A 19,940-nucleotide genomic window follows, 5' to 3' on the forward strand; every position below is an offset into this window, starting at 1 on the left:
ATGGTCCGGAGTCTGAGGTTAAAGCCAGTTTCCATTGTGAACCGCACCAGGACTTCTGTTAACTGTCTCTGAAATGCCAAATGATCTTCGTTGTAGCCCAAACTGTCTCTGTTGCAGCCTGAACGTGCTTGGCACAGCTGGATGTGCAGCTGTCCTGCGGTGCTTTACAATGATTATCAGTTGTTCTTATTTTCAGGAATTTGCAATACTTCAGCCCAGAACAAATGTCCCGTGTGGGGTTAATAAAGTGGGTGCTATGGCCCAGCTGGGCAGGGGCCGCCAGCAGCCCTGCAATGTACCACTGACCCAAGCAGACTTTGGAATTGCACCCGGATGGTGCCAGTGGTGGGCCTAGGCCGAGCCAGCACCACGTGCTTGTCCGTGGCCACAGTTGGCTCCTGGGCCCTGCCCCAGCACAGATAAGGGGAATAAGCTATACCGGTATGAGACACCTTGATCCTATCCCCTCGGTGTAGCTGCAGCAGTAAGATCTCACCCCCCTGAACCGCCAGGCAGCCTGGGCGAAGAGAAAAGGGTAGAGCAGCCCTAGCTGTCCTCTTGGCCTGCTGAGAGACATGTCCCTGGGGAACAGGGAGTGTGACTAGCAGGTAGCAGTCACTGACCTGGCTCAAGAGACCACAGGGAGGGGGAAATCGGGCCCCCAGTTCTAAGGGTGGAGAAGAAGGATTTGTCTGGGACTTGGAGGATCTTTCCTTCCCTTGCTCACTGCGGGTCCATGAGTGTGAAAGGCACCTAGGGCACACAGGGAGCTCTCCATAAACACCGCGCAGGGCTGGGGAGTGGGGAGATGGTTGGTAGCAGTCAGTGTCTGCTGCCTAGTGGGGAAATCTGGACTCCAGGATCTGCACAGTGCAGCTATAAACCACGTCCTCCCTGGCAGATTTCACAACCCTACCAGTCATTGCCTCATCTGCCCTGATCCTTGGCCTACAAGAGCTCAGCAGCCAGGGCTCCCATTCCATGCAAACCTGGGCCCCCCTTTGCCATAACCAGCTAAGTGAGTCTCCAGGGGGTTGAGTTTTGGAGTGTCAGTGGCCTGGTTTGAGAAGGGCAGCCTTCCCTCTGCCTTTCAAGGCTCTGTTGCTATCTTGGGTATCTGGCCCCCATGACCAGCATATCTGAGCCCCCAATCCAGAAGAGACTGATCCTCATGCCCCACCCTCCCATGCATAAGAGTTGTACTAGGGTAGGTTCACCCATGGTGAACTTCCTGGGCTGTCACAGGCTTCCAGTGTGACCCTGGACAAGTCACTTAGCCTCTGTGCAGTGGGGATGCTAGTCCTGCCCTGCCTCACGGCGGTGCAAGGGAAATGCACAATTATGCCATGTGTTGAGAGCCACTGATGCTCTCTATGAGGTATAATTATTGTTCTACAGATGGGAACAGAGGAACAGTGACAGACCAAAGCTCACACAGGGAGTGAACCAAAGCTGGGAACTGAATCCTGGTCATCTGGCTCTCAGGGTAGGGGCCAGCCTTCCACTCCATGCTCAACCTCCACAGTCCAATTCCTGAACCTCCAACACCTTCCCCTTCCTTCCACTGTGCATGACGCACTACCAGGCCCGGTCCGGCATCGTGACCCTCATTTGGGGAGCAGTCCCACTGGAGCGTAGGGCGAGGGCTGCTCCTGTGCGTATGGGTCTGCAGGGTTGGGCCCTTTGGGAAGAACGGTAGCGGCTCTAAAATGCCGACAGTGTTATTGCTCCAGTGCATCGATGCACACAGCGTTTTGCAGGCAAATCCCAAGAGTGGTGGTGTCTGCTCAGAGGCAGCTAGCAGGGGATGGATGAGGCCAGCAGGAGCGGACAGCTGGCAGCAAGAAGTGCAGTGTGAGGATGAGGCTATGGATGGGGTTCATTGTCCTGGGTCAGAGAGGCTGGTCCTGCAGGATGATCCCTGGGGAAGATGACTCAGTGACGCGACCCAGAGCAGACATGGGCTCGGAGAGGTGGATGGAGCTGGTGGAATGGGCGTGCTGGGGGTTACGCCAAGGCAGCACCAGGCAGAGCCTTCAGGAAGAGGATGAGGCACATGGGCTCGCTGTGGGCGGAGGCTGGTGGGTGGATCTGAGCAGGGAGCAGACAGGAGCCCCATGGTGGGCCAAGGGAGGAGAGTTTTGCTGCAGTGGGCAGAATGGGCTGGACAGGAGAGGGGAGGAAGAGAAGGCTGCAACCCTCAGGCGAGGCATGAGGCACCCAGGGCGGAAGAGAGCTGATCCCAAGGGGACGGGGAAGAACAATGGGGTTTGGCAGCAGGGGAGGGGAGCTGTGGCAGAGGCAGATCTGAGTCATGGGCACCAAGGGGGCAGCAGCACCGTGGGGGCAGACACACTCGTCTGGGGTGGGGGCAGGTTTAGAACGGGAGCAAGCGCCAGCAGCTCCTGGGGAAGGAGGGGCCCGCTGGGAGAGGGTCCAAGAGATACAGGGAGGTCGGGAAGTAGGAGAGGGCAGAAGCCTGGGAGGAGGGGGCAGGAGAAGGGAATCTTGAGGGGGGAGGGATAATCCTGAGGCCCAGGACAGAAGAGGGATGAAGGGCAAGTGGGTGGCAAGGAGACCCCTTGGCTCAGCGAGGGGGGCTAGTTACTCTGGGGAGGGCTGGCTCAACAGGTGGGCCCTAGCGGTGGTAGAGGCTTGTGGGGTAACTAGCACACGCCAAGACTTGGGGATGGCAGTGGGGTGGCAGCTGGCTCTTCTCCAGAGTGGGGGAGAGAAGGCAGGATCAGCAACCGAGTTTTCTGACAGGTGACAGCCTGTGTGTGGGGCAGTTGGCAGACCCCACGGGTGAGCTAGCTCCACCGACACCAGCCAGGCCTGGCTGTCTGCACACTCACCAGCCTGTCCTGGCATGGGCCGCAGGTACTCCCAGCTCTCCTGCTGGGCCTGGCACAGTGGGAGGCAGGACCCCCTCGCCGGGTGTGTCAGAAAGCCCTGCTTGGGCCACCAGGGCCAGAGCAGCCGGCTGCCAGGGCTGCCACCCAGAGGCAGGAATTCCAGTGACCAGTTGTCACCGGCTCAAGGTGTGGTCCTGGGGGGGTCGCTGCTGCACTTGCTGGATCCCCTTAGTTTGCCCCAGCAGGGCAGTTCTTTGACTCTGACTGCGTCCAGAAGCATGCCTCAGTCTCTGAGCTGTGATCAGGGAGGCAGCCTGGAGCAGGGGTGCGGTCCCTCCACTGTCCCAGGCCTTTCTGTCTCTCTGCTGCTCTGTCCCCTTTGTAGCAGGCCTTGTTTCCTTCACTGGGCACAGCTGGGTGCCCTAGGGTTGCCAACTTTCTAGTTGCTCAAAACCAAACATCATAGGCCCCCCAATTCCTGAGGCTCTGCCCCTATCCTGCCCTTTCCCTGAGGCCCTACCCCTACTCATTACATTCCCCCTCCCTCAGTGGCTCGCTCTCCCCCATCCTCACTCACTTTCACTGGGCTGGGGTAGAGGGTTGGGGTGCAGGAGGGGGTGAGGGCTCTAACTGGGGTGTGGGCTCCGGGGTGGGGCCAGAAATGTGGGGTTGTCAAGGCTGATTCCCCACTATGGCACTTTGAGTACAGAAGGTGGGGGCCCACAAGGATTCTAACACTACTGGCCACTCCAGGCTTGTATTAAACTTTTATTTAAACTTGTATTAAATTTGTATTATAGCTTTTCTCTGACCTTGGATGGGTAGATACTGCCACCACCCAAGTGCAAAAACCCCTTTGAGAACCCAGGAAGGTGCACTTGGAAATTCCTTCCTGTGCAGTATCCTCAGGCCCTTTCACCACCCACTCCGGGGAAGAGCTGAGAAAGAAAAACAAAGGAAATCAGCTGTTGCCACCAGCTAATTAAACAACATGTGCACAGACCTCTTAGGACACAAAAATCCAATTCTGTTCTTTAAAAAGGTAAATTTTATTAAAAACAAAATGAAAGAAAATACATCTGGAAACTCAGGCTATTGCTACATTTAAAAAAAGCAAATACAAGGATTAAGTATCAACAATAGTTTCTTGTGGTCAAGCTTAAAGGTTACAAGCAAAACAAAAGCATTTGGGATTAGCACAGAGGAGTCCACAAGCCATATAGAAATAAAAAAGAGATAAACCTAACTGCATCTTCCTAGACATTCCCTGATCTACTTACATATCTGGGGTTTTAAATGAGTAGTTTCTAGGTATGATCTGGTGATTTTTCATACCTGTCCCAAAGCTTTTTACAGCATCGCTGTTCTGTTCCCTCTCTCCAAAGAACAACAAAAGGGGAGTCTTGTTTCAATTTTAAGAAGTTCTAGCCTTCCCATTGGCTCTTTTGGCCAGGTGCCCACTCACTTCCTTTTACCTATGCATCACAGTGACTTTTAACCCTTTACAGGTAAGGCAAGTAGAGAATAGCTACTAAGAGGGATTTTATAGCTAACTGGCTGTTGGGTCCATAAAAGGGAGCTACCCCCCACCCTTCATTTATCACAGGGGTTCAGGGTGCAGGAGGGGGCTCCAGGCTAGGGGGTGGGGCTGAGGGATTTGGAATGTGGAAGGGGGTTGTGGGTTGAGGTAGGGGGTTGGCGAGCAGGAGGGGGGGGAGGGCTCTGGGCTTAGGGGTTGGGCTTACCTCGGATGGCTCCCAGTCAGTAGCGCAGCGGGGGTGGGCTAAGGCAGGCTGCCTGCCTGTCCTGGCACTGTGCTGTGCGTGCCCCAGAAGTTGCCAGCAGGTCTGGATCCTAGGGGGGGAGGGGGCCAGGAGGTTCTACATGCCGCTCTCACCTGCACGTTCTCAGTGCTCAGGGTGGGGGCAGCGCGTGCAGTCCTGTGCCCCACCGCCGCCTAGGAGCCAGACCTGCTGGCTGCTTCTGGGGTGCAGTGTGGTGCCAGCCAGGACAGGGAGGGACTAGTCTGCCTTAGTGATGCCAACTGGACTTTTAATGGCCTGCTGACCAGAGTCACCAGGGTCCCTTTTCAACCGGGTGTTCCAGACACCTGGTCACCCAGGGTGCCTGCCTGCTCTGGCAGCTGGGTATGGGTGGGCTGCTTACCGGCAGACAGGAGAGATTCCCCTTCTTCCTGCCCAAGCTCAGTATGTGGTCTGTAGACCCCATTACATCTCTTCCTCTGCTAGATCAAGACCCGGCCTTGACTGTCATAGGCTACTTCTGTAGATGGAAAATCTGTGTTATGATGCAAACCTCTTGCCCAGTGTTGTATCCGGAAGGCGTATGGGTGTAGCGACGGGTACCATCTCATGATCCTTGGTTTGACTCGTCCATCACATTTAGTCAGCGCAGAGGCAAGGGTGTGATTGGTAACTAGCGTGAGCTTGTTTCCTAGGAGATAGTATCGCAGGCTCTCTCTTGCCCATTTGGCAGCCAAGCACTCCTGATTCATCACTGAGTATGCTTTCTCACAGGGAAGAGTTTCTGGCTGATATAGACTATCAGGTGTTCCTCTCCATCTGAAATGACAGCCCCAGCCCTGATTCTGATGCATCTGTTTGTACTATGAATTCCTTTTTGAAGTCCAGGCTATACAGCACTCATAGAATATCAGGGTTGGAAGGGACCTCAGGAGGTCATCTAGTCCAACCCCCTGCTCAAAGCAGGACCAATCCCCAGACAGATTTTTACCCCAGTTCCTTAAATGGAACCCTCAAGGATTGAACTCACAACCCTGGGTTTAGCAGGCTAATGCTCAAACCACTGAGCTATCCCTCCCCCCACTGGTGAAGGGCATCTTGTAGGCTTGTGAGGCATGAACCTTGTTGACTAAGGATCAAACGTGTCCTCCACTGACTCTATGGCCCTGGTAACGGGCCTCTTCCTTTCCTATTGCATGTTTAGTGGGATTTGACATTACCCCGGCTTTTATTAGGGATCGGAGAATAGCGGTGACTTTATCTAGATGGGAGTCCCAATCCTTACTACAGATCACTACGCCGTCTAAGTATGTCACCGCATATTGACTGTGCTGTTGGAGCATTTGGTCCATCAAATGTTGAAATGTAGCTGCTGGCTTGTGTAACCCGAAAGGCATGGTCCTAAAATGGAGTAGGCCGAGCGGTGTAGAAAGGGCTGTCTTCTCTGGGCATCCGGTGTTAAGGGAATCTGCCAATAACCCTTTGTTAAATCCAAAGTGGTGATGTATTGGGCTTCTCCAGTCACTCTAAGAGTTCATCCACTCATGGCATGGGGTAGGCATCGAATCTGGAAATCACATTTGCTTTCCTGAAGTCTATGCAGAAACGTAGTGAACCATCTGGCTTTGGGACCAGCACAATGGGGCTCCTCCAGTCGCTCTGGGCCTCTTCTATCAACATGGTCCTGATCTCTCTCTTGGCAGCCCCCCTCAACCTGTTGGGGATTGGTAGGAGCCCTTCCCATTTTACTTTACCAGGTTCTGTACTAATGTGATGTTGTGCTAGGAACATCTTCCCAGGTAGATCTGAGAATATCTGTGGGAAAGTTGCCACCAGTTGGAGCCCCTGCTCCTTTTGCTCCTGGCTGGCTCAAGTTCTGTCTCAAGGTACGGAGCCTTTCTTTAGGCAGTCATGACCTTGGGGTCCTAGTTCCAGTTTCTCCAGAAACAGTGTGATAAAAAGGTTTTCCCCGGGCTTTCCAGGGTTTCGGTAAGTTTACATGGTATACCTGCTGTTCCTTTCTCTTCCCTGGCTGTCTAATCACGTTGTCTACGGTCACCACTTTCTTTGATACCTCCTAAGGGCCATTAACTTTGCCTCAGAGCTTGGAAGAAGCAACAGGACTCGTTTGAAAGACATGCATGGCCTCCAGCCTTTCAAGTAACTTTAAACCACACTGTGCTATGTTCTCAGCTCTTGGTTCTTGGCCTTCCCAGATGCCCTGTACCAGGTTGAGTATGCCCCTCAGCTGTCGTCCATATAGCAATACGAATGGCAAAAACCCTGTTGAAGCATGGGGCACCTTTCTGCTGAGAGTAGTTGGTCCCAGTGTCGGGGATCCTGGGCAATGAACTTCTTGAGCATCCCCTTGAGTGTCTGATTGACCCTTTCCCCTAGGCCATCTGTCGGGGTGGTGGTACACGGATGTGTGTCAGGGTTTGATTTCTAATAGTTCTCTCATCATCTGGGATGTAAAATTTGTCCCCTGGACCACCAGGACTTCTTTGGGAAACCCAACCCTCGCGAGGACTTTCAGTAGCTCCTTGGCTATCGTCTTAGCATTCGTAGACTGTAGTGGTATAGCTTCTGTGTATCTGGTTACATAATCCTTAATGACAAGTATATGCTGATGTCCTGAGGTGTTCTTCTCTAGGGGGCCTATAAAGTCAATCCCTATCCTTTCAATGGGGGCATCCACCAAGGGGAGAGGCAATAGTGGGGCTTGCGGGCTTTCCTTAGGGGCCGTCAATTGACATTTGGGACATGAGGTGCAGAAATCCTTAACTTCCTTAAAGATTCCTGACCAAAAGTATTGGGCTAGGATTCTCGATTATGTCTTGTCTTTCCCCAGTTGTACCGCACATGGTGTTGTGTGGGCCAAATGCACTAACCCACAGCGGTATATGTGTCAAACTAGCGGTTGTGTCCTTATCTCTTGTATCTGCTTGTCTTAGTCAACGTGATATAAGCAGTCTGCCCTCAGGTCAAAATGTGGGTACTGCTGGGCCTTCAGGGGATCCACGTCTTCATCATCTATCGTGACTACTTGTTTGAAGGCTCAACTCAAGGTCTCATCATTTCTTTGTTGCATGCAGAAATCAGAGAACCTGGTTAGATTCTCCAGGTTCAGTTGCAGAGGGAGTGGTGTATTAGGGCCCGTGGATGTTTCTTCTCCAGGCTCATCTGCCTCACAGGCACAAGTTCCAGCATTTGTGGCCTCCATTACGCCTATGGAAGGGACTGCCTCTGTCACTTCCCTTCACTCTCTCCTCACTATCCATTTCTGAGATTTTCTTTCCTTGGGTCAGGAGATCAGGATCCTTAAAAGGGAACAAGACCCCCCAGGACCTCCTCTGGGGTGTTTTCTTTGGGTCCTGGTGCTAGGAGAAGCTTCTGTAAGAGCTCGGAGAACTACAGCCAGTCCCAGCCTAATATCTCAGGGTAGCAGAGGTCTGTAGACACGCATTCTCTCATCTGCCCTTGGTGCCCATCAATGGTTAGTCTTATTGTCGTGATGAGGTATGGTAATATATCTCCATGGATACCTCTGATTGGGATTTTCCCCTTCTTGAGTTTCCCTGCCACCTTGGCTATTCGTTCCCGGATAAATGTCTGATCACACATCGAGTCTACGAGGGCCAGTGTCTTTTCACCCTCCACTTCAACTGGGATTGTGAATTTCCTCGGGCTTTTTCATCATGCCCTATTCTCTCTGGTCCAGACCAGTCCAAAGTTATACTCGATGTAGAGACAGTTGCAGAATCTGTGCCCCTATTGTCTGCAGGAGTAACAGATCATTATGCCTGTCCCTTGTCTTCTGGCAGCTGCATTACCTTCTTGCTGAGTTGCAGCGAGCCCCTGTTCCTGTGTAGATATGGGATGAGGAGTTGGTAGGGGAGTAAAGGGCATGGGCCTACTGTTGTGGGGAAATCTGACCCATGGACCTTGAGGTATTTTCCTGCCCCTTAAGCTGCCAGTCGGTTGGATAGCAGTCTGCGTCTTCCTGGAGTTCACCCAAGAGGGATCACCACTTTTGGGTCCCTGGCTCATTTCCTTCTCTGGTATATTGGGAGCCATAGAATCATAGAATATCAGGGTTGGAAGGGACCTCAGGAGGTCATCTAGTCCAACCCCCTACTCAAAGCAGGACCAATCCCCAACTAAATCACCCCAGCCAGGGCTTTGTCAAGCCTGACCTTAAAAATCTCCAAGGAAGGAGATTCCACCACCTCCCTAGGTAACCCATTCCAGTGCTTCATCACCCTCCTAGTGAAAAAGTTTTTCCTAATATCCAACCTAAGATATCCTTGCAAGATGGGGGAGGCCTCAGCTAGGGTTAGCGGCAGGTGTTTGCAAACCCAGTCTTGACCAGCAAGCGGAAGAATCTGTACGAACTGTTCTAGGACTATGAGGTCGGCTACTTGCGGCCCCATTCGAGATTCTGGTTTTAACCATCGCCAGTAGCCATATCCATATCCAATATGGCTGCCTTCACTTGCTCGTAGTCTTGGGCTGCCGTGTCGTCCTGACCTCGATACGCTGCCTGGGCTTACCCCATGAGGAGTGGGGTGAGTCGGATTGCCCACTGAGCCAAGGGCCAGTTCGGAGCTATGGCTACCCTTTCAAAGGTTATCAGGAATGCTCTGGGATCATCATCCGCTGTCATCGTGGGGAGTGTTGGGGCCAGAGTGATCCCCTGTATTGAGGAGGTATGTGTTTCCCACAGAAGTGGGATGCTGGGGAGTAACAGCTGGTACTAGTGGCCACCTGTTGTAACAGCTGTTGCTGGTGAGCTGCCATCTGTTCCGTCAGCTGTTGTTGGGCTGTGGAGTCTGCCAGCCATTGCAGGAGCTGAGTCACCTCCATAGTTCTCATGTCTAGGTAGAAGTGGGGAAAAAGGAGAGGAGGTTCTGTTTTGTTTTTGGCTTCCCATCTCTGCAGGGAGGGGCCTCTGCACACAGACCCCACTTCTGGTACCATGCTCTCACCCACTCCAAGTCGCAGATGCCCTTGCCAGGACCCCCTAGTTCGCCGCTGGTCAAGGCAGTTGTTTGACTCTGCACTTTCCTGAGTCCAGAAGTGTGCTTCAGTCTCTGAGTTGTGCTCAGGGAGGCAGCCTGGAGCAGGGGTGCTGCCCTTCCGCTGTCCCAGGTCCAGGGCCGGCTCCAGGGTTTTGGCCGCCCCAAGCAGCCAAACAAAAAACAAACAAACAAACAAAAAAGCCGCAATTGCGGCTGCGATCTGCAGCGGCAATTCAGCGGGAGGTCCTTTGCTCCGAGCAGGAGTGAGGGACCATCCCCCGAATTGCCGCTGAACAGCTGGACGTGCCGCCCCTCTCCGAAGTGGCTGCCCCAAGCACCTGCTTGGTAAGCTGGTGCCTGGAGCCGGCCGTGCCCAGGTCCTTCTGCCTCCCCTCCCCTCTCTGCACTCTCCACTTTGTAGTAGGCTTTGTTTCCTTCAATGGGCGCAGCTGGGTGCCCACCTCCATGACTGGCAGCTCTGGCTGCTGTGCATGGGTGTGGCTGGGCTGCTTGCCCACAGACAGGAGAAACTCCCCTTCCCCTCCTGCCAAAGCTCAGTATGGGGTCTGTAGACCCCATTACATGGCCACTGAAAGTCATTCTGCGAACAGCAGGGGGCGAAAAACCTCCGCCTGCCCCTAGCCACAGACATTCAGATCCAATCACCGGATCTGTGGTCCACCCAGCCCTCCTGGTCCTTGCTGCTTCCCCAGCCTGGCTGGACTGGTGCTGGACACTGGGCCCAGTTCTGGGAGCCTCATTTGAAAACGGATGTTGAAAAATTACAGACAGTGCCCAAAGGAGCCGTGACAATGACTTGAAGGCTGGAGAAAGTGCCTGAGAGTGACTTTGAGAGCTCGACTCAACCACAGCACATAAGGATCTCCCCAGGGAGCATATCCCAGGTACTGAACTCACCGAGAAAGGCAGAACCAGAACCACTAGCTGGAGTCACAGCCAGACACGTTCACATTAGAAATACGGGAGGGACACGCTTTCGACAAAAAGTGCTGCACAAACTCTCCCAGGAAGTGCTGGATTCTCTGTTCATTGGGATCTGCAGATCCAGCCGGGCTGCCTTGCTGAGGGACGCGTTAGCCAAACACAAGTCACTGGGCTCAATGCAGGGGTAGCTGCGTGGCATTCTCTGGCTTGTGCTATCCAGCAGCTCGGGCTAGATAGGCTAGTGGTCGCCTCTGACCTTATGTTCTGTGAACGTGGCTGCCCAGGACTTCACAGCCCTCGGTCACTGGTGTGGAAAGAGAATCTCCAGCAGCTGCAATGATACTAGGGCTCAGGGGAAATGTGAAAGGCACAAATGGGAGGTCGGCACAGTGTTAGCCAAATGGGCTCGTTTCCCCCTGGAGCTGCCCAATTACCCCAAGGAGGCACGGGAGTCGAGAAGACGGCTTCAAGTTCTTTATTGATCAGTCAGCTGAGCGGGTGTCCCCCTCGACTCATGCCAGAGGGAGGAACACACCTTACAAGCACAACTGGGCTTTTTTATACAGAGAGACAAACAACTTAGCGTGTTTAAATTCTGCTAACCTATGCATTGTTTAAATTCAGTTCTAGTAGTAATCAGGATACATCTGTTTAGCTTCCCGTCCTTCACATTCCTTTCCCAGGGTCCGTCCAACCCCCTCCCCTTTTCCATATATCCTTCTATACTTCCTGTATACGTGCAGCTTCATGCATGGGAAACGACAGTGAGAACTGAGATAAGCATCTTTACTGGGATAACAAGCAGAAGCCGAGATAAACATGTTTTTCGGTTTTTGGGCCTAACAACAGGGCTTAAAAAAGGTCTGTAAAAAGAGCTGGGGTGGGGAGACTCTCCCCAGGAGAGGCTTCCTGCTGCTCACAGGGGGCAGAGCAGGCTCAGTGCACCTGTGGTTAGCTAAGTACAACCTAGGAGGGGTCACAGGGGGCGTGTGGGTCCATAAGTCAGAGAAGTAGGGAGGAAAACGGGAAGTGTCAGTGGGGGGCCTTGAGGAAGGTGCCCAGGGCTGGGGAAAGCAGGTGAACCTGAGTGCAGGAAGGGAGCCTATCTCCAGGGAGAGCACTGGGAGTCACCACTAGGTAACGGGGGGGGCTGTATTGGGCTTTTATTAACTGATGAGCCTGCTGCCAGGGAGGGGAGCCCTGGAAGCTTCAGCTGTGGACACTGTATTGCTGGGGTTGGGACCCTTTTTGAGTATGCATGCCTTAAGGCCTGGGTAGGTGCCCAACTCCCATTGGCTCTTTCTGGGACTTAGAGGCCTAGCTTAACTTTGTGCCTCTGAAAACCTCTCCCTGTATCCTGTGTGGGCTGCAGCCACTGGAGAACAGCATGCTTCAGCAGCGCTAGCATGGCCTCCAGCTGGGCCAGTGCCTTGCACCAGTCATGCCCCCAATCACCGTCCTGTATTACCAAAGCCTGTGCAAGGAAAAGCTCCATCTGCTGGATGTGCCATGCACTGAGGCCTCCCTGCTGCTCTGCGTACACTGTCCCCGAGTAACAGCATTACAGGTCACTGCCGCTGTGCAACTCAGCGGATCCTCTTAATTAACAGGAAGTCACGGTGGCTGCTACGATTGCACCATAGGGTTAAATGACCTGGTGTTGTTGGAGGGGGGGCAGAGTCCGGTACGTTACTGGAAAAAGCTGATGGCTTTGAGAGCCGGTACTCCTTGTGAGGCCTATATTCAATACATTTGAGGCTTCACTTCCTCTTGGAAAACCATCTGCAAACAGATCCCCAGCTCTGGGGATGTCTTCCTTCTAGGGTTACCATACGTCCTCTTTTTCCCGGACATGTCCGGCTTTTCAGCAATCAAACCCCCGTCCGGGGGGAATTGCTGAAAAGCCACACATGTCCGGGAAAATGGCCGGCACTTCCTCTCCCCCTGTGGCTCTGCTCCACTCCTCCTCTCTCAGATTTACAGAGCCAAGCTGCCCGAGCAAGCGCTACTGGCTTCAGGCAGCACCCCCCCCCCCGCCTCCGGACCCCGAGCCCCCAGCCAGGCACTTCTCCTACCCGGCTCCAGCTGAGCTGCTCCCACGGTGCAAGGTCCCGAGGCAGGGGGGGTGCTGCCTGAAGCCGGTAACGCTGGCTCCTGCAGCTCTGCTCTGTAAGTCTGAGGGGGCGGAGCCGAGCAGCTCAGTTGTAGCCGGGGGAAGGGACGTGTCCAGCCAGCTCTGGGTCCTGAGGTAGGGGAGGGCTGCCAGAAGCCAGCAGCTCGGCTCTTACAGTCTGAGCTGGGAGGAGCAGCTCAGGTGGAGCCCAGGTAGGAGAAGTGCCTGAAGCCGGTAGCACTAGGGCAGCTTGGCTCTTAAACAGAGCCGAAGAGTCAGGGAGCAGCAAAGCTGGGAGTACCATGCGCCGCTGATTGCACAGGTGGGGGGCAGCGCTGGGGGAGCTGCTCCGGGGAGTCGCCAAAAAGCACTGACTGTGGTGGGGGAGGAGGGGAGGGCAGTGTGAGAAAGGCAGGAGTGTGCAGAGGGATCAGAGCTCTGGCTGCGATGGGCATCGGGCTGCCTTGCCTGCAAGTGGATCAGAGCTCCTGGGGCTGGGGTGTGCTGTATGGCACTCAGCTCCCCATTTGTGATGAGACACAGCAGTGTGGTGGATCACTGCGAAATACCTGCCCAATCAGAGCTGCGTGGGCAGGGCTTGCAGGGGCTGGCTCCGACAGCTCCCATTGGAGCTTTTCCCAGCCAATGGGAGCCTCTGAGCTTGGCTTGTGGCGGGCCAAGCACGTGGAGACCCTGGCTGCCCCTGATCCTAGGAGCAAACACAATGCCAAAACGAAAATACAAAGTTCACTACATATAAAGAATTACATTTTAGAATTAAAGAATTAAATAGCTCAAAATGTCCGGGATTTTACCGGGCAGGGAGGAGAACTGGGTGCTCCAAGGCATCTGGGGAGCTGGGAAACAGAACAGTGTGAGCTGCGTGTCCTGACCGCTCCCAAAAACTGAGGGCCGGGGCAGATCCTCCACTGAGCAGCTTCATTAAAGTCATGGGAGTCTATACTAGTGGAGTGCCTGACTTTAGAATTGGTGCAGCTGTTTCGTGTGGCTGGGAGGGAGGAGGGGGAATGTGGGGTGCTCAGGGGAGGGGGCGGAGACTTTGGGGAAGGGGTTGGAATGGGGACAGGGAAGGGGCGGAGTTGGGCGGGGCCGGGGGTGGGGAAAGGGGTGGGACCGGGGGAGGGGAAGGGGCGGAGTTGGGGCGGGGCCGGGGCCCCATGGAGTGTCCTCTTTTTTCAATGTTCAAATATGGTAACCCTACTTCCTTCTCACCATGCTCTCTTCAGAATTGATCAGGCTTGGTGACCAGTCATGTACATCAAGGATTGGGGGGAAACAGGAGTGGGGGAGTGGAAGGAAAAAATAGGTTTGAGGAGATTTCCTTCCCCTCTCCCTTGTTTAATTCCTTTGCTCTGAAATATTTCTGTTAACTCAACATTGGTGTGAAAGACAGCAATTTCAGTCGGTGGAGGAAAACTTCAAACTCTTCTAAAATGTTAAGAGACGTAATGGGAACACCCAGGGTTTCGTGCTATGTGTCACCATGAAAATTAGAACCCAGCCAACTCCGTCCATTTGAATTCAGGCTGTCATCTCCGTGCCTGTCTGTGTGTGCACTCTGATTTGGGATTAAGAGGGTTCAGTTTCTACTGACATTAAACTGATTAAAAACTGGCTCCCGTTATATTGAAAGAGGACATTTTAATATGGAGGACTGCCCCCTCATAAACAGGTGCTGAAATAATGAAAAGCGTGAATTCACACTGGTGGAGTTCTATGGATTTATTCCAGTTTGCAAGTAGCCGAGCCCAAAGTTACGGAACTGGCCTGGAACCACGAGCAGAGAGGAAGTGGGTAGGCGCTCTGTTGATTAGAAAGGAGTGTGGACACTGGGTGGAGTGCCCCCAGGCAGATCCTGCTGGAAGCCTGGTCTGGCCTCAGCACTCCTGGAAGAGAGCGATAACTGCATTTTAACCCACGTGTCTTATCTCTGTATGTAAAGCAGTGTCACCAACTCTTGTGATTTTATCACAAGGCTCATGATATTTGGTGTTTTGGAAAGTCCCAGCTGCTGAAGTCAGGTGATTGTGGGAGAATCGCAGTTTGCGTTTAAAATTATCCCACAAGTTTCTGGCCCTTGTGGGTGTGAAGAAAAGCTGGAAAATGTAAGCCAAGGTTCAAAACCCAGAAGGCAATACACAGAACTCCAATGAATTGATGATTTGTAAAATCTCATTATTTTTAAGATAGTCTCAGGGCTGGGAACAGCTGGATTTCTGATTTGTGAGTACTCAGGGTCGGCTGTGCTATTAAAGCGATGCTGCCAACTGGAATTTTATTTTATTTTATTGCTAAACTTTTTAATTTTTTACAATTCAGCATCTCCTAGACCACTCCTGGAAGAGTATGTGTGTGGGTCTCTGGGCTCCCTGCAGCTGTTTTGGGCAGTTCTGGAAGTAAAACCACACCCATCCTCCTCAGATGTGCCCCTCCCTCCATTCACTGTACAACTCTCTGTCTGCTGCTTTCGGTTCTGCTCTAGCTGTTAACACACTTGCGTGGGTTGGGGGAGCAGGGTTTGTGTCATCATCATCAGCACAATGTAACTGACAAAGTGCCCTCAAATGCACAAAGGAAAGTCTCTATCTACCTCTCAGCTCTAGCAATCCTAGGGGGGACTTGTTACAATCATTGGTACAAGAATTTTCAGATGGAAATGCAATTTCAAAGACAAAGGTCATTTAAATGAGGTAAAGTGTTTAACTCATGCATGCTAGGTGTTGGCAAACTCACTGGCTTTGCTAACTGTTCCTCACAGACAACAGCGAAGGGTGTATAATAACACACTGTTATGGCTGCCAGTTACTGCCTCCCCCCACCCCCCACCCTACAGCATACCCACAATTGCTCAAGCTTGGCTACACTTGCGAGTTACAGAGCATTAAAGGAGCCCCGGGTGCACTAGCTCACTACCTGTCCACACTGGCAAGGCACGTAGAGTGCTCTGACTCCACGGCTAGAGCGCTCCTGGTATTCCACCTCAGTGAGTAGAATAACAATTGATGCACCCCAGCTGGAGCACCCCAGCGACAGTGTGAACGAGGTGTTGCATTACTGCGCTCTCATCAGCCTCTGGAAACGTCCCATAATCCCCTTAAGTCAAGAGGCCAGTCTTGTCATTGTTTTGGATATGCCCTTTGAAAGCTCCGTTTGACAGCTGACTGCTTATCTGCTCTGAGACAAAGCAACCATTACTGTAGAATGCTGTGGGGGCGGGAGGGGGAGGTCTGCTGCTGTCTGAACTTACAAGACAACATGCTGACATGCTCTCAGCCCCCCCAAAACCCACTCTCTCTCCCCCCACATACACACAACACACTCCCTGTCACACTCCACCCCACCCCCCTCATTTGAAAAGCACGTTGCAGCCACTTGCATGCTGGGATAGCTACCACAATGCATTTCTCTCTGTGGCCCTTGCAAGAGCTGCTAATGTGACCATGCCAGTGTGCTGTCAGCTGTCAGTGTGGACAGACTACAGCGCTTTCCCTACTGCACTCTACAAAGGCTGGTTTAACTCAAAACGCTCTACATTTGCAAGTGTAGCCATGCCCTTAGGGCTTGGCTACACTTGCAAGTTAGAGCGCATTAAAGCAGCCCCAGGCACCCTAACTCCCAACCCATCCACACTGGCAAGGCACTTAGAGCACCTGGACTCTGCAGCTGGAGCACTCCTGGTAATCCAGCTCCACGAGAAGCATAATGCTTGTTGCGCCTTGGCTGAAACACCGGGGCGTCAGTGTGGACGAGGTGTTGCATTACTGCGGTTTGATCGGCCTCCGGAAACATCCCATAATCCCCTTAAGTCAAGTGGCCACTCTTCTCATTGTTTTGGAATCGGCTGTAGGAATGCGGATATCCCCTTTCAAAGCTCCGTTTCTGACAGCCGCCATGCTTATCTGCTCCGGGACAAAGCAAACCATTAGTGTGGAATGTTGCTTGCTGTGAGTGTGTGTGTGTGTGGGGGGGGGTCTGAACTTATAAAACAGCATGCTGACACACTCTCAGCACCCCAAAAACCCACTCTCTCTCCCCCCACATACACACAACACACTCCCTGTCACCAGGGCTGGCTCCAGGGTTTTTGCCGCCCCAAGCGGCGCAAAAAAAAAAAAAAAAAAAAGCCGCGATCATGATCTGCGGCGGCAATTCGGCAGGAGGTCCTTTGCTCCGAGCAGGCGTGAGGGACCGTCCGCCAAATAGCTGCCGAATAGCTGGACGTGCCGCCCCTCTCCGGAGTGGCCGCCCCAAGCACTTGCTTGGCAAGCTGGTGCCTGGAGCCGGCCCTGCCTGTCACACTCCATCCCATCCCCCACATTTGAAAAGCATGTTGCAGCCACTTGCGCCTGTCTGCACATGTGGGGCTGCCTCCCCGATCAAGGTTTGCAGAGGGGGTGCCTGCGAGTATTAGGGATCTATCTATTAGTTTACTGTCCTAAGAACACCCAAGGGGAGACCACATCTTCCTCTGTGTTTGTACATTGCCTAGAACAATGGAGCCCCAAATCTGAGTGGGGCTGTTAGACACTATCCCAATATAAATATTAGCAGTGCTTCTTGACAGAGCTTCCTTTGGGGGCACCCGGAGTGGAAAACTTTCCACTGCCAACAGGTGATCACAAATTTATGAGCTCCAAAGTCACACACTCAGAGGCTGATGGCACAGCCTAATGCAGCACCAGTCCAATCTCACAGCACTGCCTGCTTGCAGAATGGCCAGGTGAAGCAGAACCAGAGGACAAGGAGAGAGGAAACTACTCCTATGCACCACGGGAGAGAAGTGGACAAGCAGGAGTGGGTGTAGGGGATGTTGCTAGAGTAATCATTGTGTAAGGTGCCAATATACCATGGTGCTGGGTCCTGTAGAAAAACTGGGTCAGGCCCTAGGTTGGAGTAGACAATCAGCACTTTTCTTCAGCAAACCTTAAGGCCCTCTACAAAAGAGGGTCAGGATTGTTATCCACATCTCACAGATAGGGAAACTGAGGCACAGAGAGGGAAAGTGACTCAAGGTCACCCAGCAGGCCCTCCCCATTCTTCTGAGTCCCAGTTCTGCGCTCTAGCCACTAGGTCATGCTGCTTCCCTAAATAGCAATCCAGTTTTAAACCCCACAGCCCTGGAGGTGAATGGGAGAGCGGGAGGTGCGTGTTTGGGGGTAGCCAAAGAGAATGATGTAAAGACTGGTTTGGGCAGCTGGGAGGCACTGAGTATCCTAGTGTGACCCTCACCCCCAGACTAACGAGGGCACAGACAGACTTCTCCATTGTTCTCTGGTTTCAGAGTTTTCTTTGGAGGTTTTACCATGCGTTTCTAGCTGTTATGGCTTCAAGGCCACCTTTCAAAGCCTGGAGTGAGTGAAGCTGATATAGTGAGCTGTGCCGGAGTCTGCAGAGAGCCTGAGACAATAGCTGTGGGGGGACGGTTCCATTCATTTCAATGAGTGCTGACTCCCAGGATACTTTACATGTCAACCTTGCTAACTACATCTCTCCTCGCCAAAGCAGGGAGAAGAGGAAGGATCAGATGTGCAGCACAATGGGCCCTGCTGCTCCATGACTGGGGCCATTGTGCTAAATCAGATGGAATAAATAGGCCTAGAGAGCTAAAGGTGTTACCCGACCCCATCACTGTCCAATGCTGAACAGCTAACCAAGGCTCAGTTAAACTCCCCATCTGACAGTTGATTGGATGGTGTCATAGGCGGCAGTAAGTGTCCTTTTTTGGGGAAAGAGAAGCAGTGAGTTGAGATGGGTTGGAGCTGTTGTGAGCCCAATCCCATTTCCTGCCAGACAAAACAAGCCAAACGCACACAAACTGGGGAGAGAAAAAAGGAAAATACAGCTTCTGTCTCCGGCACTGCTGGAGAGACACAGACCTGGCACATGCTCCGAGCAGCCCCTGAGAGACCCGGCAAACCTGTACCAGGTTTGCTAAATTAGATGGAATAAATAGGCTGGGCGGTTTAGTGCATTGCTTTTAACTGCCTCCTGGGTCCCAGGAGTGTTGCAAAACACAGTCTTGGCCAGTTCAGCCAGGTCTTAGTAGAAAGAAGGGGAAAGGAGAGCAATAGGAAGGAGAAGTAAGAAGGTAGGGAAGGAAAAGGAACATAAGAATGGCCCTACTGGGTCAGACCAAAGGTCCATCTAGCCCATTATCCTGTCTTCCAACAGTGGCCAGTCACAGTGCCAGGTGCCCCAGAGGGAATGAACAGAACAGGTAATCATCAAGTGATCCATCCCGTCGCTCATTCCCAGCTTCCGGCACACAGAGGCTAGGGACACCATTCCTGCCCATCCTGGCTAATAGCCATTGATGGACCTATCCTTCATGAATTTATCTAGTTCTTTTTTGAACCCTGTTATGGTCTTGGCCTTCACAACATCCTCTGGCAAGGAGTTTCACAGGTTGACTCTGCATTGTGTGAAGAAATACTTCCTTTTATTTGTTTTAAACCTGCTGCCTAGTAATTTCATTTGGTGATCCCTAGTTCTTGTGTTATGAGAAGTAGTAAACAACACTTCCTTATCTACTTTCTCTACAACAGTCATGATTTTATATATCTCAATCATATCTCCCCTAAGCTGTCTCTTTTCCAAGCTGAAAAGTCCCAGTCTTATTAATCGCTCCTAATACGGAAGCCATTCCATACCCCTAATCATTTTTGTTGCCCTTTTCTGAACCTTTTCCAATTCCAATTTATCTTTTTTGAGATGGAATGACTACATCTGCACACAGTATTCAAGATGTGGGTGTACCATGGATTTATATAGAGGCAGCATGATATTTTCTGTCCTATTATCTATCCCTTTTTTAATTATTCCCAGCATTCTGTTTGCTTTTCTGACTGCCGCTGCACATTGAGTGGATGTTTTCAGAGAACTATCCACAATGACTCCAAGATCTCTTTCTTGAGTGGTAACAGCTAATTTAGACCCCATCATTTTATCTGTATAGTTGGGATTATGCTTTCCAATGTGCATTACTTTGCATTTATCAACATTAAATTTCATCTACCATTTTGTCACCCAGTTTTGAGAGATCCTTTTGTACCTCTTTGCAGTCTGCCTGGATCTTAACTATCTTTAGTAATTTTGTATCATCTGCAAATTTTGCCACCTCACTGTTTATCTCTTTTTCCAGATTATTTATGAATATGTTGAATAGGACTGGTCCCAGAACAGACCCCTGGGGGACACTACTATTTACCTCTCTCCATTCTGA

This window comes from Malaclemys terrapin, chromosome 7 (genome assembly GCF_027887155.1).
Source record: "Malaclemys terrapin pileata isolate rMalTer1 chromosome 7, rMalTer1.hap1, whole genome shotgun sequence".
Classification (NCBI taxonomy): domain Eukaryota; kingdom Metazoa; phylum Chordata; order Testudines; family Emydidae; genus Malaclemys; species Malaclemys terrapin.